A 20,809-nucleotide genomic window follows, 5' to 3' on the forward strand; every position below is an offset into this window, starting at 1 on the left:
GCGAATCCAAACACGGCCCTCTTTCTTAATCTGAGATCATTCAACTCTCCGAGAGGAGGGAATCATGTAAAGATTTAAAAACGAGCAACTCGACAAGACATGTCTGGAAAATATAACCCGTCTCTCTCCATTGTCTGTGTTTCACGTGTTTTGAGCCCCCTGGGAACGGTGCCGTGACGAGCGAACCACTGGGTCAGCGGGGAGGAAACCCAAGGGGACTAGTGTACTGGTTGCCCTCTAGCACTCAATCACCTGGAAGTACCGTGGCCTAGTGGAAAGGGCACACGGCTGAGAATCAGGAGAACCAGGAGGAGTTCCGGGTCTGCCACTGGCTTGCTGTGTGACTTTGGGCAAGTCACTTCTTTAGGTTTCAGTCTCCTTGCCTGTACAATGAGGATAAATCAGATTGTGAACCCCGAGAGGGATTGGGACCGTGTCCAATCTCATAATATCTATTTTAGAAAATAGAAAGAATTTAATAAATGCCACTGGAAATATGACACAGGATAGGCTATCCAAAACACTCTGAACCTCCCCCAGTGACCCAGCACAGACTACCCCACATCTCTGACTGCCCTCTCTATCTTTGACTCTCCTCCAGTGATCCGGCACTGGCCATCCCACACCCCGACTCTCCCCAGTGACCGAACATGGACCACCCAACACACCAACTTTTTGTTAACGGTATTTGTTTTGCACTTACTATGTGTCAGGATATTGTACTAAGCACCGGGGTAGATATAAACTAATCTCGTTGGACACGGTCCCTGTCGCACGTGGGGCTCACAGTCTCTGTCCCCATTTTACAGATGAGGTAACTGAGGCGCAGAGAAGTTAAGCATCTTGCCCTAAGTCATACAGCAGATAGTAAGAAGAAGGATTAAGCACTTACTATGTGTCAAGCACTGTACTAAACTCTGGATTATCAGGTCCCACATGGGGCTCACAGCCTAAGTAAAAGGGTGAATGGGTACTGAATCCCCATTTTGCAGAGGAAGGAGCTGAGGCCCAGAGAAATGAAGTGATTTGCCCAAAGTCGCACAGCAGAGAAGTGGCAGAGCGGGATAGAGAAGCAGCGTGGCTCATTGGAAAGAGCACAGGCTTTGGAGTCAGAGGTCATGGGTTCAAATCCCAGCTCGGCCACTTGTCAGCTGTGTGACTTTGGGCAAGTCACTTCACTTCTCGGTGCCTCAGTTCCCTCATCTGTAAAATGGGGATTAAGACTGTGAGCCCCACGTGGGACAACCTGATTCCCCTGTGTCTACCCCAGCGCTTAGAACAGTGCTCGGCACATAGTAAGCGCTTAACAAATGCCAACATTATTAGAGAAGCAGCGTGGCTCAGTGGAAAGAGCACGAGCTTTGGAGTCAGAGGTCATGAGTTCGAATCCCAGCTCTGCCGCTTGTCAGCTGTGTGACTGTGGGCGAGTCACTTCACTTCTCGGGGCCTCAGTTCCCTCATCTGTAAAATGGGGATGAAGACTGTGAGCCCCACGTGGGACAACCTGATTCCCCTGTGTCAACCCCAGCGCTTAGAACAGTGCTCGGCACGTAGTAAGCGCTTAACAAATGCCAACATTATTATTAGAACCCAAGGCCCAACCACCCCCTTCGCCGTTCAGTATCTCCAGCCCTGCCCCCTCTCCCCGCTAGAGGGCAGTGAAGGATAGTGAGCGGCTTTTAGCGTAAGCTTGGTGTCCAGCTCAGCGCTCTGCACACAGTCATAATAATGTTGGTATTTGTTAAGCGCTTACTATGTGCAGAGCACTGTTCTAAGCGCTGGGGTAGACACAGGGGAATCAGGTCGTCCCACGTGGGGCTCACAGTCTTCATCCCCATTTTACAGCTGAGGTCACTGAGGCGCGGAGAAGTGAAGTGACTTGCCCACAGTCACCCAGCTGACAAGTGGCCGAGCCGGGATTCGAACCCATGACCTCTGACTCCAAAGCCCGTGCTCTTTCCACTGAGCCACACACAGGGGGCTGGCACAGCGCTTTGCGCCCCGTGGTGACTCAATAGGTTCTATTGAAGAGGATGATGAGGGCAACGTCTTGTCCCTGGAGATACCAACTCTGTTGCTTTGTAATAATAATGCTGGTATTTGTTAAGCGCTTACTATGCGCAGAGCACTGTTCTAAGCGCTGGGGTAGATACAGGGTCATCAGGTTGCCCCACGTGAGGCTCCCAGTTAATCCCCATTTGACAGATGAGGTAACTGAGGCACAGAGAAGTTAAGTAACTTGCCCACGGTCACACAGCTGACTAGTGGCGGAGCTGCGATTCGAACTCACGACCTCTGACTCCCGAGCCCGTGCTCTTTCCACTGAGCCGCGCTGCTTCTCTTTGTCCTCTCTCAAGTGCTTGGGTCAGTACACTGCACACAACTAGCGTTCAATAAATGGGATTGATTGATATGGGGTGGGATTTTCCTCCAGCTGCTGGGACCGTCAGGCCGGGACCTGTTTAGGACGCCAGCACTGAGTTGTCCCTGGGAGCCAAAGGGTCTGGGGGCGTGTAAGGAGGCTGTGTCCTTGGTGAGGGTGTCCAAAACCTTTTCCCAGGCCCCACCTCGAGGGGCAGCCTAGGTTTAGAGGGGGACAATCCCTGTCCTCGTTCCCCCCTAGTCTGGGAAGCTCGGGTGGGACATGTTATCCGATCCGATTGCCTTGCGTATACCCTGGCTCTTAGTACAGTGCTTGGGACGTGGTAAGCACTTAACAAAATATCATTATTGCTATCACTGGTGGACCCAGCAGGAATTCCCCCACGCCCTGTTGCCCCCACCCCTGTCCACGGGCCCCTTTGTGAGGTCACACGGGGTCACAGTGCAGGAGGGAGGCCCCAGCGCGGGAGGGGGCAGCTGGCCGAGCCCAGCGAGAGTCCAGGGGAGCCACCAGAGCCCACTCCGGCCTCAACAGCGGACATGCGGGATGTGGTTGTGGCTGCTGGCCGCCCTGGTCCTGCTGCTTGCCATGTTGGTGAAGGCGCTCATGCACCCCCAGAGGCCCCTTATGGGGTTCTGGACTAACCCCAGCGAGACCCCTTCTGCAATGGGCACCATGATGGCGGTGACCGAAACCTTAGGGCTGGAGGGTGGATTCCAGGGCGACCTGGCGGCCAGGTGAGGACCATGACCCCTAACCCCCCGCCCATCCGTCCATCCTTCCGGCCATCCAGCTGTCCGTTCACCATCCATCCACCCGGGAGATTCACTGGGCATCTGCTGTGCTCAGAGGAGCACCGTACCAGGCACTTGGGAGAGCACAGTACAGGAAACAGAAATAGTTCCTGCCCTCAGAGACCTTATCATCTAATGGGTGGGCGGGACACAGTGGGAACAGAGAGAGGCAGAAAGTATTAACGACTAAATAGAGCCGGAGAGGAACAAGAAAATAAGTGGAAGGAGTAAAATGGACTAGATGGAATAAATACGTGAGAGGCAGGATGGCCTGGGGGAAGCGGCACAGGCCGAGGACTCAGAGGACCTGAGTTCTAATCCTGACTCTGCCAGTTGCTGGCTGTGTGACCTTGGGCAAGCCACTCAATTTCTCCATGCTTCGGGTTCTTCAGTTGTAACGCGGGGATTCGATACCTGTTTTCCCTCCTACTTAGATTGTGAAACCCATGTGAAACGGGGCAGCGCGCCACCTAATCAACTTGTACTCACTCTCATGCTCAGAACAGTTTTTGACACATAGTAAGCACTTAAATACCATTTTTTAAAAAGTGAAAGTTTGCATATATCACATGTCTACGTGCTAAGGGATGCCGGGAACTGGTGGGGAAATGCTTAAGAAGGGAGGTGGTATTTGGAAATTAGGGAGAGCTGTGGTCTGGTGGGCTTGGAGTGGAGGGCAAATTTCCAGCAAGAATGAGGGATGAAGAGGGGAAAAGTCATGATTGTTGGATAGTCTGACCATGTCGGGTCACTGGGCAAGTCAGGGATGGGGAGAGGAGGGTCAGAGGTGCTGAAGGGTGGGTCAGTCAATTATTAATTGTGTTCATTGAGTGTTTACTGTGTGCAGAGCTCTGTACTAAGCGCTTGGAAGAGCACAGTTCAACGGTTAATAGACATGATCCCTGCTCACCAGAGGCTTACAGGAGGAGATGAATACTGAAATAATTACAAAAAATTATTGAGTAACGCTTAGTACAGTGTTTGGCAAACAGTAACAAATACCACAGTTATGATTAATAGAGGGATGGGTGGAGGGGGGGAAGGAAGGGAAGGAGAGGGGAGAGGAGGGAGGGAGAAGGTGAGGGAGGGAGAAGGTAAGTGAGGGGAAATAAGGGAGGAAGGGGATGCAGCCTGATTCAGACCCTCCTCCCATGTGCAGCTTTCTACAGGCCGGGGCCGGGAATCAGGACACGGAGAACACTTCGGCCCAGGAAGAGACAGAGTCTGAGATGTCATTCGGGATGAACAAAGGCAGGGCCCCCCTCGGCCTGTTCAGCTGCCCCTGTACCGGCCGCCCAAAACTCAGCTGAAGGGGCTGAGCCCTCCTCTTCCCGCTCTGGGACGGAGGGGCACGCCCGGCCTCTCCTCCTCGGGCTCAATCACTGTGGTCTCTCCATTAACGCGGTCTCTCTCTCCATTAACGCGGTCACCCCCGACTTTGCGATCTGGTCTTAACCACTATGGGGCGGGTTGGGGGAGGAGGGGGCAAGTCAGGGCTTGGGGGCTACCGGACCTTGAAGGGGTTATTTTTTTGTGGGGGGGGGAGCTTGGCCTGAGCACAACCAGGGAGGGGAGGGTCCTGGACTCCTCTGTGCAGAGCACTGTACTGGGTGCCTGATGTGTGCAGAGCGTTTCCTGAATGCCATTATAAAATATGGGAAGAAGCGTTCAGATTTGGCCTAGTGGATAGAGCACGGGCTTTGGAGTCAGAAGATCCCGAGTTCCAATCCCGGCTCTGCCACACGTCTGCTGGGTGACCTCGGGTAAATAATAATACACTATTTGTTAAGCACTTACTATGTGTCAAGCACTGTTCTAAGCGCAGGGCTAGATACAAGATAATCGGGTTGTCCCCCGTGGAGCTCACAGTCTTAATCCCCATTTTACAGATGAGGTCACTGAGGCACAGAGAAGTGAAGCGGCTTGCCCAAGGTTACACAGCAGGCAAGTGGCAGAGCCGGGATTAGAACCCACGTCCTCTGACTCCCAAGCCCACGCTCTTTCCACCAAGCCAGGCTGCTTCTACAAGTCCCTTTACTTCTCTGACCCTAGTTACTTCATCTGTAAAATGGGGATTGAAACTGTTTGCCTCACGTGGGACAGGGATCAGACACAACCTGATCTGCTTGCATCCACCCCAGCGCTTAGTACAGCGGTTGGCCCATAGTAAACGCTTAACAATTATAATTATCATCATTAATCCCAGCTCTGCCCTTGGCCTGCTCTGTGACATCCGACAAGTCCCTTACCCTCTCTGGGCCTCAGAGCTTCGTCGATGCCGCAATTACTTGGTGAACCCATCAAGGGGCAGCGAGAGAGGGGAGCTCGGGGGAAACAGGGGATGTTTTTCCAGCTATCCCAGAGGACGAAACTGGGATCCTGCAGGCCCACCGCACCCGTCGCCGGCCAGCCCAGCGACCCCAGGACCGGTCGCTCTAATAGTGGTATTTGTTAAGCGCTTACAAATAAGTGCAAAACACTCTTCTAAGCTCTGGGGGGATACAAGGTGATCAGGTTGTCCCAGGTGGGGCTCACAGTCTTAATCCGAGGTATCTGAGGCACAGAGAAGTTAAGTGACTTGCCCACAGTCACCCAGTTGGCAAGCGGCGGAGCAGGGATTAGAACCCATGACCTCAGACTCCCAAGCCCGGGCTCTTTCCACTGAGCCACGCTGCTTTCCCACACCACGCGCGTCGCTCCTTCCCGGACGAGGAGGCCCCGACCGGAATCCCCGCCTGCAAAAGCAATCGAAACAACCATCGGAAATCGCCGTTCTCCGGCTCAGGCTTCCCGGCCTTCCCGGCCGGACTCTCCCAGCAAACAGGCAACAGGGTCAGCGTTTCGCAGACCGAAGACACCTTTCCCATCCGTTTCCCTGCCCCGGGCAGTTCGGAATGGAAGAGGGGAGGAAGGGCGAGGGGGAAATCTAGGAAGGGCTTTTTTTTAATGGTATTAAGCGCTTACTCTGTATCAGGCACTGTGCTAAGTGCTGGGGACAGATACAAGCTAAACAGGTTGGACGCGGTCCATGTCCCACATGGGGCTCACAGTCTTAATCTCCGTTTTACAGATGAGATAACTGAGGCACAGAGAAATGAAGTGACTGACCCAAAGTCACACAGCGGGCTAGAGAACGGGCTTGGGGGCCAGAGGTCGTGGGTTCTAATCCCCTCTCTGCCACTTCTCTGCTGTGTGACTGCGGGCAGGTCGCTTAACTTCTCCGTGCCTTAGTTACCTCATCTGTAAAATGGAGACCGTGAGCCCAAGTGGGACAACCTCGTAACTATCCCAGCGCTTGGAACAGTGCTTGAGTAAGCGCTTAACAAATACCATCAGCATTACTATTATCCGGGATTAGCACCCAGCTCCTTCTGACTCCCAGGGTCGTGCTCTAACCGTTAGGCCAGGCCGCTTCTCAAAGGATGAGGGGAGAAGGCGTGGAGCGGAGACCGCCGGTGCCTTGGGCCACGTTGACCCAATTAATCACATTTACACCTGTGCACGGCCTCCCCCACCCCACTACCTCGACCCCGTGAGCACCTGAAGGTGAGGGTCCGTCTTCCCCTTCTACTGGTCAGGCTCCTGAGCGTCCAGTACAGCCTCCCTGCACGTAGGAGAAGCCAGTATAGCGCTCGGCCCACGGAATGCAGTCGATCCATCCTTTACATGCCAACTGGCGTGGACGAAGAATTGTCACACTTAAACCGGGGTCTCTCCTCTGTCCCCCCAAACGCTGATGCAAGGGGAGAAAAGAGAAGCAGGGTGGCTTAGTGGGGGCTTAAGACTCAAAAGTCGTGGGTTCTAATCCCGCCTGTGCCACTTCTCCCCTGTGTGACTTTGGGCAAGTCACTCAACTTCTCTGTGCCTCAGTTACCTCATCTGTAAAATGGAGATGAAGACTGTGAGCCCCACGTGGGACAACTTGATTCCCCTGTGTCTACCCCAGCGCTTAGAACAGTGCTCGGCACATAGTAAGCGCTTAACAAATACCAACATTATTATGAACTTCTCTGTGCCTCAGTTACCTCGTCGGTAAAATGGGAAGACCGTGAGCCCCACGTGGGACAAGCTTGTACCTCTCCCAGCGCTTAGAAGAGTGCTTGGCACGTCGGAAGCGCTTAACAAAAACCATCGCAGAGGGAGGAGCTGGTGGGCTCCCAGAGGGCCTGGGCGGGAGCTCTGCGTCCCGTTAATCCGAGCCGGTTGATGTTTTGAGAAGATGCCCCGGCCGTCCCGTTGCCGAGTGCGGTTTTTTGGAAATTTGAAAAGATCCCAGGGAGGCTGCTCATTGGCTGGTCTCTAGAGCTGCGGCTGCGCAGAACAGCCTGCCCCGCCCCCCCTTTCTGCCCCCCCTTCTTGCCCCCTCCCTTCCCCCCCCCCAAACGGCCTAACGGCCCCCCACCCCCGCTTTCAGCGGCTCCCGGCTGACTCAGTGCCGGCCAACTGGCCTCCTCCCTCTTCTCTAGCCTTACAACCGCCCCGGTTCCTGCATTCCCTCCCTCCCTTTTTTTTTTTCCTCTCTCAAATAGCGTTTGTTCACAATTAAGGCATTCGTTGAGCCCTCACTATGTGCCCGGCACTGTACTGAGCGCTGGGGGTACACACAAAGCAAATCGCGTAGACACAGCCTCTCCACGAGGTCAAGCCCCAATCCTGGTGGAGAGGGGAAGGGGAAAAGAGAATAATAATACTAATGTTGGTATTTGTTAAGTGGTTACTATGTGCAGAGCACTGTTCTCAGCGCTGGCGGAGATACGGGGTAATCAGGTTGTCCCACGTGAGGCTCACAGTCTTCATCCCCAATTTAGAGATGAGGTAACTGAGGCCCAGAGAAGTTAAGTGACTTGCCCACAGTCCCACAGCTGACAAGAGGCAGAGCCAGGATTCGCACCCATGACCTCTGACTCCCAAGCCCGTGTTCTTTCCACTGAGTCATGCTGCTTCTCAAAAGTTTTTTTTTTTAGTGATTCATACATAAAATTTCAGCAGAAGAGAGATTGGGAACAAATTTCCTGGTCTCTGTCTCTTACTCCCAAGACCTCTTCCTTGTTCCACCTGTACCCCCAGTCACACATTCAGAGTGCGGGCATTACTATTCAAGTGCTTAGTACAGTTCTCTGCACACAGGTGCTCCATAAATTCTAGTTTTTGTTACTAATAGCAATAACATTCGGTAGCCACAGCTCTCCCCATCTTCGGTGCCCTTCTGAAATCGCATCTCTTCCAGGGGGCCTTCCCTGATTAATCTCTCATCTCCCAGTTCTGTTTCCCCCCAACTGCCGTTTCAGCACTACCCTGTTACCAACGACTTGAGTAACTCCTATCTGCAATTTTAATTTTAGTTTCTGTAATTTTAGGACCCCTGCTAGACTGTAAGTTCTTTGAGGAAAGGGACCACGTCTACGATGGCTAATATACTCTTCCAAACACTCAGAAAAGCGCTCTGCACACAGTAAGCCCTCAATAAATATTATTGGTTAATTAGCACCACCAGCATTATTAGGCAGCGTGTCCCAGTGGAAAGAACACAGGCCTGGGATACAGAGAACCTAGGTTCTTATCCCACCCTGCTGTGTGAATGTGGACGTGACAACTTCTCTGAGCCTCGGTTTCCTCGTCTGTAAAATGGGGAGTCGATTCCTGTTTTCTTTCCGAGTTAGACTGTGAGCCCCATGTGGGACAGGTGCTGTGTCCAACCTGCTTTATTGTATATCTATCCCAGCTGTCAGAAGAGCCTTTGGTATAGAGTAAGCGATTAACCAATTTCATTATTATTATAAGAATATCTTGACCCCAGGGGAGAGATAAGCACTCGTGGAGCCAGAAACACAAGCAGGTCCAAAGGGAATTGGACATATCTACAGATGAACGTCCACTCTGAGTCACCTAGAGGGAGAGTTGGTGATGGAGAGCGGGGAGAGTCAGGAGTATCGGATGGTCCGTGCCGCGTCACTGGGTGGTGGTGGGGGATCAAGGCTGGAAAAAGGAGAGGCGGGGTGTGGGATAGTCTATACTGGATCACTCGGGGAGAGTCTGGGATGGAGAGAGGAGGATCGGGAAGTGTGGGATAGTCCGTGCTGGGTCACTGGGAGAGAGTCAGGAATGGAGAAGGGGGAGTCAGGGGGCGTGGGATGGTCCACGCTAGGCCACTGGGAGAGAATCAAGGATGGAAAAGGGAAAAGCAGGGGTGTAGGATGGTCCATTCCCGGAGGATGTCCAGGAAGGTGACCAACACCCAGTCCCTCCCTACACCCCAGAGCCCCCGTTGAACCCAAGGCCCTGAATCAGCTGGGCCGTGGGGCTGGGCCATCACTGCTCCCCGAGGAGGAGTGGCAGCCCCTCATGTCGGCCGCCGACCAACCGTGACCCCACCCATGGCACCTCCGGTTCAGCACTACCCAGGGCTGCAGACGGCCCCGGGCGGGCTGTGATTGTGGTGGGCAGAGAGAGCAAAACACTCTTGCCAGCGGGAGGGGCCTCCTGGACTAGTCGTCTTCGCCCAGACACGCCGAGTCTTCGTGTTCCTGGCACCTTTGCTCTCTGCTTTTCCCTGCTTTGTTCCATTTATTTTTGCGCACACACACATAACACACACTCAGCCGCAGCATCTCGGCGAGAGCGGGCAATCCAGGGCCACAGAGAGGCCTCTGCCGGCTCAACTCGGGCTACAACACCAGGCACATGGCAGTCTCCAGCTTTGCAGAGGCCTCCGGCCCTCAGTTTCTCCCACCAGTCTACCTCTACAACGTGCAAACTGGGAACCGTGGACAGTCGTCCGGACAATCCCACCAGACTCCCAAAGGGTTAGCCCCATCCTGGTTCTCAGCCTGGGTGCATGTTTGTGTTGAAGGAAGAGGACCCATATACGCATCCAGGTGTAGGTGTTTTTGTTTGTGGGTGTTTTGTGTGACTAAGACCGGGAATTATTATCTCTATTTTATAGATGAGGAAACTGAGGCCCAGGGATGCTGAGTGACTTAGCATTGTCCTCCACTCGTCTCCTTCGAACCACATATTCAGCCTGTCGGTTCTACCTCCACGACACGCTGAAATCCACCGTTCCCCTCCGTCCAAACTGTTCCCACTGTGATCCAAGCACTCATCCTATCCCGGGACACCGGCACCAGAATAGAAACTCGCACAGTCCGCGCACAGAGACCCACAGGCCCACCCCGAACCCGCGCCACGAACACTCTCATGTCGCACGAACTCACACCCACACACGACGTCCACAAATGCCCACACACATCCACGACACAGATACGCACAGATGCCCCACAAACACAGATCCTTGCCCTCAGAGCACCTGCAGAGCCCTGTATCCCACCGTGTCCCCCAACGGACCCGCCCCCATGCAAGGGAGAGCCTTCACCTGGGGAGTGTCACCGAAGGGGCCTGTCAGCACTCGACACTCCTTATATAACACCCGCCCGAGACCGGCAGGACGGGGCCCGTCTGAAAGATGACAGCACAGAAAGCAGACGCAGTCTTCCAGAAAGAAGCTTCCCTGCTCTGACCTGCACACTCTATTATTAGTTTCTAATAATAACGATGATGACGATGACAAGGTTGATGGAGGTGTTTGATGGAGGTGTTTACGAAGTGCTCGCTTTTTGCCCGGAGCTGCACTGAGCACAGGGGAAAGCAGAGGAGAAACGGATCGGTTATTTCAATTAGTATTAGTTATTAATAGTTAATGTGGCAATCAGTTACTATTTATTTGGAATTTTTACGGTGTTTGTTAAGCGCTTATTATGTGCCAGGCACTATACTAAGCGTCGGGGTAGGCATGAGCTAATTAGGCTGGACATGGTCCTCGTTTCACAGGGGTTCACAGTCTTAAACTCCATTTTACAGATGAGGGAACTGAGGCACAGAGAGCGCTTTCTATGTGCCAGGCACTTATACTAAGCGCTGGGGTAGGTACAAGCTAATTCGGTTGGACATCGTTCGCGTCCCACAGGGGCTCACAGATTTAATCCTCATTTTACAGATGAAGAAACTGAGACCCAGACAAGGGAAGTGACTTGCCCATGGTCACACAGCAGACCAGTGGCAGAGCAGGGATTAGAACACAGATCCTCTGTTTCCCAGGGCCTGTGCTCTTTCCACTAGGCAACACTGCTTCCCCTAGATTGGGATTCCCATATCGATTCCCATATAGATTCCCATAGATTGGGAAGCGGCGTGGCTCAGTGAAAAGAGCCTGGGCTTTGGAGTCAGAGGTCATGGGTTCGACTCCCGGGCTCTGCTACTTGTCAGCTGTGTGACTGTGGGCAAGTTACCTCATCTGTAAAATGGGGATTAACTGGGAGCCTCACGTGGGACGACCTGATGACCCTGTATCTCCCGAGCGCTTAGAGCAGTGCTCTGCACATAGTAAGCGCTTAACAAATACCAATGTTATTATTATTATAGATGCTGCTTACTCTGTGCTAAACATTGGGGGAAGTAAAAGATGATCAGATCAGTTATTTTAGTGGGTATCAACTCATTATTATTGGTTAATGCGGTAATTAATAAGTAATAGTATTTTTTCAGGGCTTACTCTGGGCCAAGCACTGGGGTAAACAGAAGAAAATTAGATCCAGTCCCTCTCCCAATCCAAGGGGAGGGAGAGCAGGAATCTTATATTCATTTCCAGATGAGGAAACTGAGGCCAGGGACTGAGGTAGACCCGAGAATAGGAGATTAGACACAGTCACTGCCCACAGTCTATCATATTCCCATTGTACAGATGAGGAAACTGAGGCCAAGCACTGAGCTGCACACAGGATTAGGAGGTTAGACACAGGTCCTGCCCACAATCTATTTTGTCCTCCCCATTTTACAGAGGAGGAAACTGAGGCTAAGCAATCTGGCAGACCCAAGATTAGGAGATTAGACAGAGTCCCTGCCCACAATCTATCATATTCCCATTGCACAGAGGAGTAAATTGAGGCCAAGCACTGAGCTACATACAAGATTAGGATGTTAGACAAAGCCCCGGCTCACAGTCCATTCATTCAGTCATATTTATTGAGCACTTACTATGTGCAGAGCACTGTACTAAACGCTTGGAATGTACAATTCGGCAACAGATAGAGACAATCCCTGCCCTATAACGGGCTCACAGTCTAAATGGGGGAGACAGACAACAAAGCAAAACAGAACAAAACAAAACAAGTAGTCTATCAAATCCCCATTTTACAGAGGAGGAAACTGAGGCCCAGAGAAGCGAAGCAACTTTCCTAAGGTCACCAAGGCCAGGAGCAGAGCTGGGACTAGAACCCTTGTCTTCTGACCCCCAGCTCTGGGCTCTTCCCCGTCAGAGGAACGGGGACTGCGACGTGGGCCTTGGGTGACAAAACGTTCCAGAACCGAAACATCAACAAGCTGATCTCATTTGTACCGGGGAAGTGGGCTGACCTGGGCTCAGAGACCTTGGGGAAGTCATTTCCCTCTCTGAGCCTCAGTTTCCTCACCTGCAAAATGAAGATGAGAGCGCTACTTCCCTCCTTCTTGGACCATGAGCCACGTGTGGGGTGGGGATGGGTGCCATCTGATTATCTCACATCTGTTTAATTTATTTACTTATATTAATATGTCTCCCCTCAACACTGTAAGTTTGTTGTGGGCAGGCCGTGTGTCCACTAGCTCTGATATACCGGACTCTTCCAAGGGCTTAGTACAGTGGTCTGCACACAGTAAGCACTCAATAAATGATTGGTTTGGCCTGGTACTGAGCTGAGTACTTGGCAAAGTCCGCGCAGGATAAATACCATCCCCATCAACCCTGACCCCTCAGAGTTCGGCCCGCCTCAAGGGAATGGTCACCCCCAGAGGGCCGGTGACTGAGCCAGAATCTGAAATCATGACTAACGAGCTGCTCTCCGGTGCCCCAGAAGCCTGGCCAGACCCTCTGAGGGGCTGGACATCAGTCCCTAACTTGTGTCCCAACATAGCATCCACTGGGAAGACTGGCATCAACTGGGCTTGACCAGCGCTCCCTGGGCCAGCATCCGCTGACACCATGGGGAGGGAGACGGGGCATTCAGGAGAGGGAGCCCCTTAGACTGAGGGACTGAGAGAAAGTTTAATCATCTGGGGGAGTAAATGGGAGCTATGGGGTAGGAGCCTCTGTCTTCAGGGGACTCCTGTCCAGCCTCCCTCCCCCTCACCCAGCCTGTGGGCACTGTGCCATTTCTTACAGGCTGGACCCCTTGACCTTTTGACCATCTGACCATTCGCTCTTCCATCCCAGGTGAGGGGCAATCTCTGAATCGGCACACCGACTGTAAACCCTAGATCTGGGCTAAGCACTGCGCTGAGCCCCGGAGCCCATACGAGACCGTTGGGTCGGGTCGGACGCCGTCCCCTTCCCACATGGGGCTCACGGTGGGAGTGCAGGGCTCCCATTTTCTATTTTATAGGTGAGGGAACCAAGGCTCAGAGAGGTAGAGAGACCTGCCCAAGGTCACACAGCAGATCACACGATGCTGAACGCAGTGGACACACAAGAATGTTACATGTGTGTCTATGTCCAGCATTAACAGGGGCTGAGGATGGGACCTGTGAGTGCTCTGACATGATCTTTCCCCCCCTTCATTCATTCACTCAATAGTATTTATTGAGCGCTTACTATGTGCGGAGCACTGTACTAAGCGCCTGGAACGAACAAGTCGGCAACAGACAGAGACAGTCCCTGCCCTCTGACGGGCTTACAGTCTAATCGGGGGAGACAATTCCCGTGCAAATTCCTCCTCTCAATCGATCGAACCATATCATTTATTGAACACCTACTGTGTTCAGAGCACTGTAGTGTATGCCTACTGTGAGCAGAATCCTGAATAGGTTGCCTAGTTTGAGCAGAGCACTCTACAGCGTGCCTGTTGCGTTCAGAGGGCTGTACTGAGTGCCTACTGTGTGCAGAGTGCTGTACTGGGCATCGGCTACGTGTAGAGAATTGTAATCAGTGTCTAATGTGTGCAGAACACTGTAGTAGGTGTCTGCTGTGCGAAGTCCTTTTGCTGGGTGCTTGGGACAGTTGAAGGCAAGCAATACACACAATTCCTGCCCTCCAAGAGCTTCCAGTTTAGTGGGAAAGACGGGTCCTGCCTTGCCCCTTCCAGGGGGAAAATGTCATGATTAGAAGCAGGGCTGCAGGGTGCCCACAAAGGCTACGTGAGCTCAGAGCATCCTGTTATGGGCGGCCTTGCCAACTAATTTCCGGGTGAGCTGGTGGCCTTAATAATAATCACTGTGGTATTTGTTAAGCACTTAGTATGTGCCAAGCTTTGAGGTAGATAAAAGATAATCAGCTCAGACACGGTCCCTGCCCCACACGGGGCACCCGGTTTAAGGGGGGAGGGGGGAGAAAAGGGATCGAACGCCCACTTTACAGGTGAGGAAAGTGAGGCACGGTGCAGTGACTCGTCCAAGGTCATGCAACAGCGCTTGGTACAGTGCTCTGCACATAGTAAGCGCTCAATAAATCCTATTGAAGACGAAGAAGGAAAGTTAAAACGGGTTACCAGGCCCGCTGCTTGTCTCCTGTTCCTCCACAGGGGGGCGCGGTATCTCCTCACGCTGAACATTGAGGGACAAAGCCCAAGTCAGATCTTCTTCTGGGGGACATGGACAGGCACCTATCAATAAATCGGATTTATAATAAATAATAATAATGAGGATGGTATTTCTTAAGCGCTTACTATGTGCCAAGCACCGTTCTAAGTGCTGGGGTAGACACAAGGAAAGCAGGTGGTCCCGCGAGGGGCGCAGAGAGGCTCAGTGGAAAGAGCGTGGGTTTGGGAGACAGAGGTCACGGGTTCTAATCCCAGCTGCGTGACTTTGGGCAAGTCACTTCACTTCTCGGTGCCTCAGTTACCTCCTCTGCAAAATAGGGATTAAGGCCGCGAGCCTCACGTGGGACAACCCGATTCCCCTGTATCTATACCCCAGCGCTTAGAACTGTGTTCGGCACATAGAAAGCGCTTAACAAATACCAATATTATTATTACTCTCGTTAATCCCCATTTTACAGATGAGGTAACTGAGGCACAGAGAAGTTAAGCGGTCGCACGGCAGACAAATGGCAGAGGCGGCAATAGAGCCCACATCCTGTGACTCCCAAACCCGAGCTCTCGCTACAAAACCGCACTGCTTCTCTACTGATTCACTGAGCGTTTGCTGAGCACTGTACTAAGCGCTTGGGAGAGCTCAGTCCATTAGAGTTAGTAGGCAGGCTCCCTCCCCATGAAGTCACGTCACGGGAGCGCTTAGTGCAGTGTCTGGCACGAAGTAACTAACACCGTTATTCAGAGCTGGGAAATATGGTGGAGCCCTCCACAAACATATCAAACATATCAAGGATGAATAAATAGTTGCCTCTACCTACAATCATAATCTTCCTCTTTAGCTCATTGTGGGTAGGGAACTTGTCTATCATATCTGTTGTATTGTTAATCAATGTCTCTCTCTCTCACTCACTCTTCAAGTCCATTTTTTACGGTATTTGTTAGTCAATCCTCTTTTCTGAGCGCTTTCTGTGCGCAGAGCACTCTACTAAGCACTTGGGCGAGTACAATAGAGCAGTAAACAGACACACTGTTTAGCACTTACAATATGTCGGGCACTGTATTAAACGCTGGAGTAGACACAAGCTAATCAGGATGGACGCAGTCAGTGGCCCACAGGGAGGTCACAGTCCTAATCCCCACTTTACAGATGAGGTAACTGAGGCATAGAGGAAGGGAAGCGACTTGCCCAAGGTCACACAGCAGACAAGTGGCACGGCTGGGATTAGAACCCAGCTCCTCTAACTCTCAGGCTCAGGTTCTCTCCACGAGGCCACACTGCTTTTCAGCGCTCCGTGCTTAGTACAGTGCTTGGCGCACAGTAAGTGCTCAATAAATGTCATATTGATTATTAAATGCTTCCTCAGGGCCAACCACCCTGCTACAGGAAGAGCTTACTAAATATCCCCTGGGGGTCTGAGTGACCCAGATAATTAGCCCGTGTGGACAGGGGTCCTTGCCCCTTCCACCCCCCCAAGGTGTGTCTGGGGGAGGGGGTTAGAGGAGGGGGCAGAGACTATTTTGACAGAAGCAACCCCTGTTCCTGAGAGTCACTTGCTGCTCTGTTCTCTCCGCGGTGTGGGCAAGCTGGCGGTGGGGATTTTTCCAGCGTGTTATTTTTAACGAAATTTACATTCGTCCTTCGGAATCTTGACACAAGGATCTGTTGGTTTAAGGCAGAAATGTCTCTTTCATCATCTTTATGTACTGATTTTGAAATGAGTATTACCCAGGAGAGAGCCACTTCCCACAGTATTCCTGGAGAGGAGCTTAGCTTTTTCTGGACAGGAGATGCTGAATAAATTCAAAACATCTCTCCGACTCCGGGATTTTCATAGCATCGGAGTAATGATGAGCGTGGCAGAGGTTTTAGGAACCCGAATAAATAATGATAATTTTGGTTTGGTGGAATTCATTAATCAACTGTAATCATTTTTATTATTTACTCTGAGCAGAGTTGAGAAGCAGGATAGCCTAGTGGATCGAGCACAGGCCCGGGAGTCAGATGACCTGGGTTCTAATCCCTAGTCCTCCACTTGTCTGCTGGGTGACCTTGGGCAAGTCACTTAACTTCTCTGTGACTCTGTTCCCTCATCTCTAAAATGGAGATTAAGACTGTGAGCCCCACGTGGGGCATGGACTCTGTCCAATCTGATTAGTTTGTATCAATCCCAGAGTTTAGTAAACTGCCTGGCACAAAGTAAGTGCAAAAAAATACCGTGAAAAGAATATACGATCCTTGCATTCAAGGAGCTTACAGTCTACTGTGTACATAGGGGACTGAACTGAGAGCTTGGGAGACTATAATACAGATAGAAGAGAGTGATCCCTGCATTCAAGGAGCTTACTGTTTGAAGAGTGCTGTGTTCAGCACTTGCGAGAGTACCATACAGTTGGTATACACAATCCCTGTCCTCAAGGAGCTTTTTGTCTACTGTGTGCAGAGCACTGAACTAAGCGCTTAGAAGAGAACAATGGAGTTAGTGAGCATTCATTCATTTAATCAGATTTATTGAGCATTTACCGTATGCAAAGCGCAGCATTAAGCACCTGGGAGAGTACAATATAACAACAAACTGACCCATTCCCCGCCCACAGTGAGCTCACGGTCTAGAGCATGATCCCTACCCTCAAGGAGCTTGCAGTCTGGCATTTATTAAGGACTTAGAGTGTGCTAAATCCTGGGACAGATACAAGATGGATTGGACCGAGTCCCTTTCCCACATGAGGTTCACAGTGCAAGAGGGAAGTAGCACGGCCTAGTGGACAGAGCACGGGCCTGGGAGGCAGAGGACCTGAGTTCTGGCTCTGCAACTTGCCTGCTTGTGTGACTTGGGGCAAGTCACCTAACTCCTCTGTGCCTCAGTTCCCTCATCTGCAAAATGGGGATTCGATCCCTGTTCTCCCTCCTACTTAGACTGGGAACCCCATGTGGGCCCTGATGATCGTGCACCTAGCCCAGGACTCAGTATAGTGCTTGACATATAGTAAGCACTTAAATGCTTTCATCATCATCATTATTATTATTATTACAAGGGAGGGACAGAAGAACTCTCATTCCCCATTGTACAGAGGAGGAAACGGAGGTTTAGAGGTTTGGTGACTTGCCCAAAGTCACCCAGCAAGCAAAAACTAGAACCCGGCTGTCCTGACTCCCAGCCACAGACTCTCCCTCTCTCCCTACCATGTCTCTCTGGCCCTAATTTTCCCACTTACATTCAAGATGGTACCTACCCCTATGTGGGCCCCACCCACCGATCTAGACACCTGCTCTTCCCGCCCAGCCCAATTCCCAGGCCTGCTCCTTCACCCCAGAGTGACCCAGCCTCCCAGAGGGATGAAGAACTCGCCATTGTTTCCCGTTTGGAATGACTCATTAAGCTCTAACCCTCCCGGGACACCAGCAAACAATTATACCGGGCAGTGGAAGGGTTGGGGGCGGGGGCTGCTCACCCTTTATTAGGAGAGGCAGGAATATCTGCCCCATTCCCCCCCCCCCCCAGATGCCCCCTCTGGTGTCGGGGAAAGGAGGTGAAGGTGCCCCCCTCCCCAAGCCCTTGCCCCGGACACCTGAGTCCCTTACTCCGCTGCTGGGCCACCCGGGGCGGACTAGCTGGTTTGGGATGTGAGCCATCCAGATCACTCACCCTCGAGTGGAGGCTTCTTGTGAGCAGGAAACGGAGCTTATTTCTGTTCTACTTTCCCTGGTGGCTCTCACGTCAGTGCCCACTGTGTGCTGAGCACTATTTGGATTACCTACTGGGGCCGCAGAGTGCTGTGCTGGGTGCCCACTATGTGCAGAGCAGTTTATTAGGTGCAGAGCACTCTAATAGGTACCTACTTTGTGCAGAGCACTAAACTGGGTACCCGTGGTGTGCAGAGCACCATCCTGAGTGTCTTCTATATGCAGAACACTGTACTGGGTCCGGAACACCATACTGAGTTCCTAAGGTATGCAGAACACTGAATAGACACATACTGGGTGCAGAGGTCCAAAGTGGGCTGCAGAGCACTGTACTGGATACCTACGGTGTTCCGAGCACGGCACTGAGTATCTCTTCTGTGCAGAGAACTGTACTAGATGCCTACTGTGAGCAGATCACTATACTGCATAACTTCAGCATACAGAGCATAGCAGTACATCCTTAAGAGCACTTTACGAGTTTCTAAGCGAAGAGCACTACACTGAATACCCACGGCCTGGGCTTGTTTTATGTGCAGAGAACTGTATGGGGCACCAACTGGATGCAGAGTACTGGACTAAGTGCCTGAGAGAGAACGGTAGAAATGAGAAACACAATCCCCAGTCCACAATCTCATGGGAGAGGCAGATTGACCGAAATGATGGATAGATAATGGAAACAAACAAAAATGCCAAGACTTGGGCTCTGTACCCAGGGACTACCCAATAAATACCTCTGATTGACTGATCAGTTGAAAGGTAGAACCATCAGTTGCAAGAGCCTGGAGAGACGAATCGGTGAGCCAGGGAATGGAGGGTGCAAAGCCATCTATAAATAAGGATTGTGTGGTTTTGGGGTGACCCCCAGGAGCATTTGCGGGGGAGGGAGAGCGGGATTTTGAGGGGAAGGTTTCCAGAGGAAGCAGAAGGGCCTGGTGCTGGTGTCTCTGCCCTGCTCCATCAGGGAGCTCTATTGCTCGAGACTGTAAGCTCATTGTCGGCAAGGAATGTGTCTGTTATAGTGTACTCTTCCAAGCGCTTAGTACAGTGCTCCGCACATGGTAAACACTCAGTAAATACGATTGACTGACTGAGTCTTCTGCCTTTTGCTCCTCCCCCTTCCACCCAGGGCTTCTGAAGCACTTCCTGTTGTGGCTTAGTGCTGGATTGGCTGAGGAAACTGGGGCAGCTCGTTGCGGCGGGAAGTGATGTCGAATGCCCCCCGGGAACGGCAGGCCAGGGGCTTTCATCCAGAAGAGTGGACCCCAGAGGGACAAGGGAGGAAGTGGTCAAAGTGCAGGAGCTCTCTCCAAGGCCGTGGGTTGGAGGAGCAGCATGGGTCTGGGGAGAGAGCACAGGAGTGGGAGTAAGGAGGCCAGGGTTTGAGTCCCGTGGGCCTCAACCCTCCTAGGTTTTAATTTTCTCAATCTTCCCCCCTCCTCCCTCTCCCCTTGCCACTTACTCCCATCCTCCTTTGCCCCCTCCTCCTCTTCCTTATTCCTCCTTCTCATTTCCCTCCTCCTCTTTCTCTTGCCTCCCCTCCTTATTTCCTTCCTCTTTTCCCCTCCTTCTCATTCTTCTTCTCTTTCTCATCCCCCTTTTCCTCTTCCCCTTCTCCTTCTTCTCCTCCCTCCCTCCCTTCCTCCTCCTCTTTTTCTTCCTCCGCCTCCTTCTCACTCCTTCCCCCTTCTCTTTCCCCTTCTTTTCCCTTCTCCCTTCTCCTCTTCAACTCCCCCTTCCCCTCTCCTTCTGCTCTTCCCCTTCTCCTCATCCTGCTCCTCATGCTCTGCTCTTCTCCCTCCTCCCCACCTCTTCTGCATTCTCCCCTACTCTCCATCTCAGACGAAGAGCACCAGTGGAGGGGGGCACGAAGTCCAATCTGGTGATCTTATACCTGCCCAATTGCTGGGCTCAGAGTCGACACTTAGTACATGCTGTCATGATTTTAGCTAAAGGTGGAATGGAACGAAGGATGTGCTTTTCCTCAGAGAGCTGCAGTCCAAGACCGAGGGCAGCAGTGTGGTCTGATGGAAAGGGACAGGGCCTGGGAGTCAGAGGTCCTGGGTTCTAATCCCACCTCTGCCACTTGCCTGCTGTGTGAGCCTGGGCAACTCATTTCACTTCCCTGGGCCCCAGCTACCTCATTGGTAAAATGGGGATGTAATACTTCTTCTCTCTCTCACTTAGACTGTGAGCTCAGGGTGGGACAGGGACCGTGTCCCCCTGATGGTCTTATAACTCTCCCAGAGCTTAGAACCGTGCTTGGCACGTAGTAGACGCTTCACACATACCATGGTTATTACTAGGAAATGGCAGGGGTTAGGGTTAGGGTTAGAGACACACCCTATGACTATCTAGGTTGGCGAAATTCTGCCAAGAAATTTTTAGTGCGTTT

The sequence above is a fragment of the Ornithorhynchus anatinus genome, chromosome X2 (assembly GCF_004115215.2).
Source record: "Ornithorhynchus anatinus isolate Pmale09 chromosome X2, mOrnAna1.pri.v4, whole genome shotgun sequence".
NCBI classification, from domain to species: Eukaryota; Metazoa; Chordata; class Mammalia; order Monotremata; family Ornithorhynchidae; genus Ornithorhynchus; species Ornithorhynchus anatinus.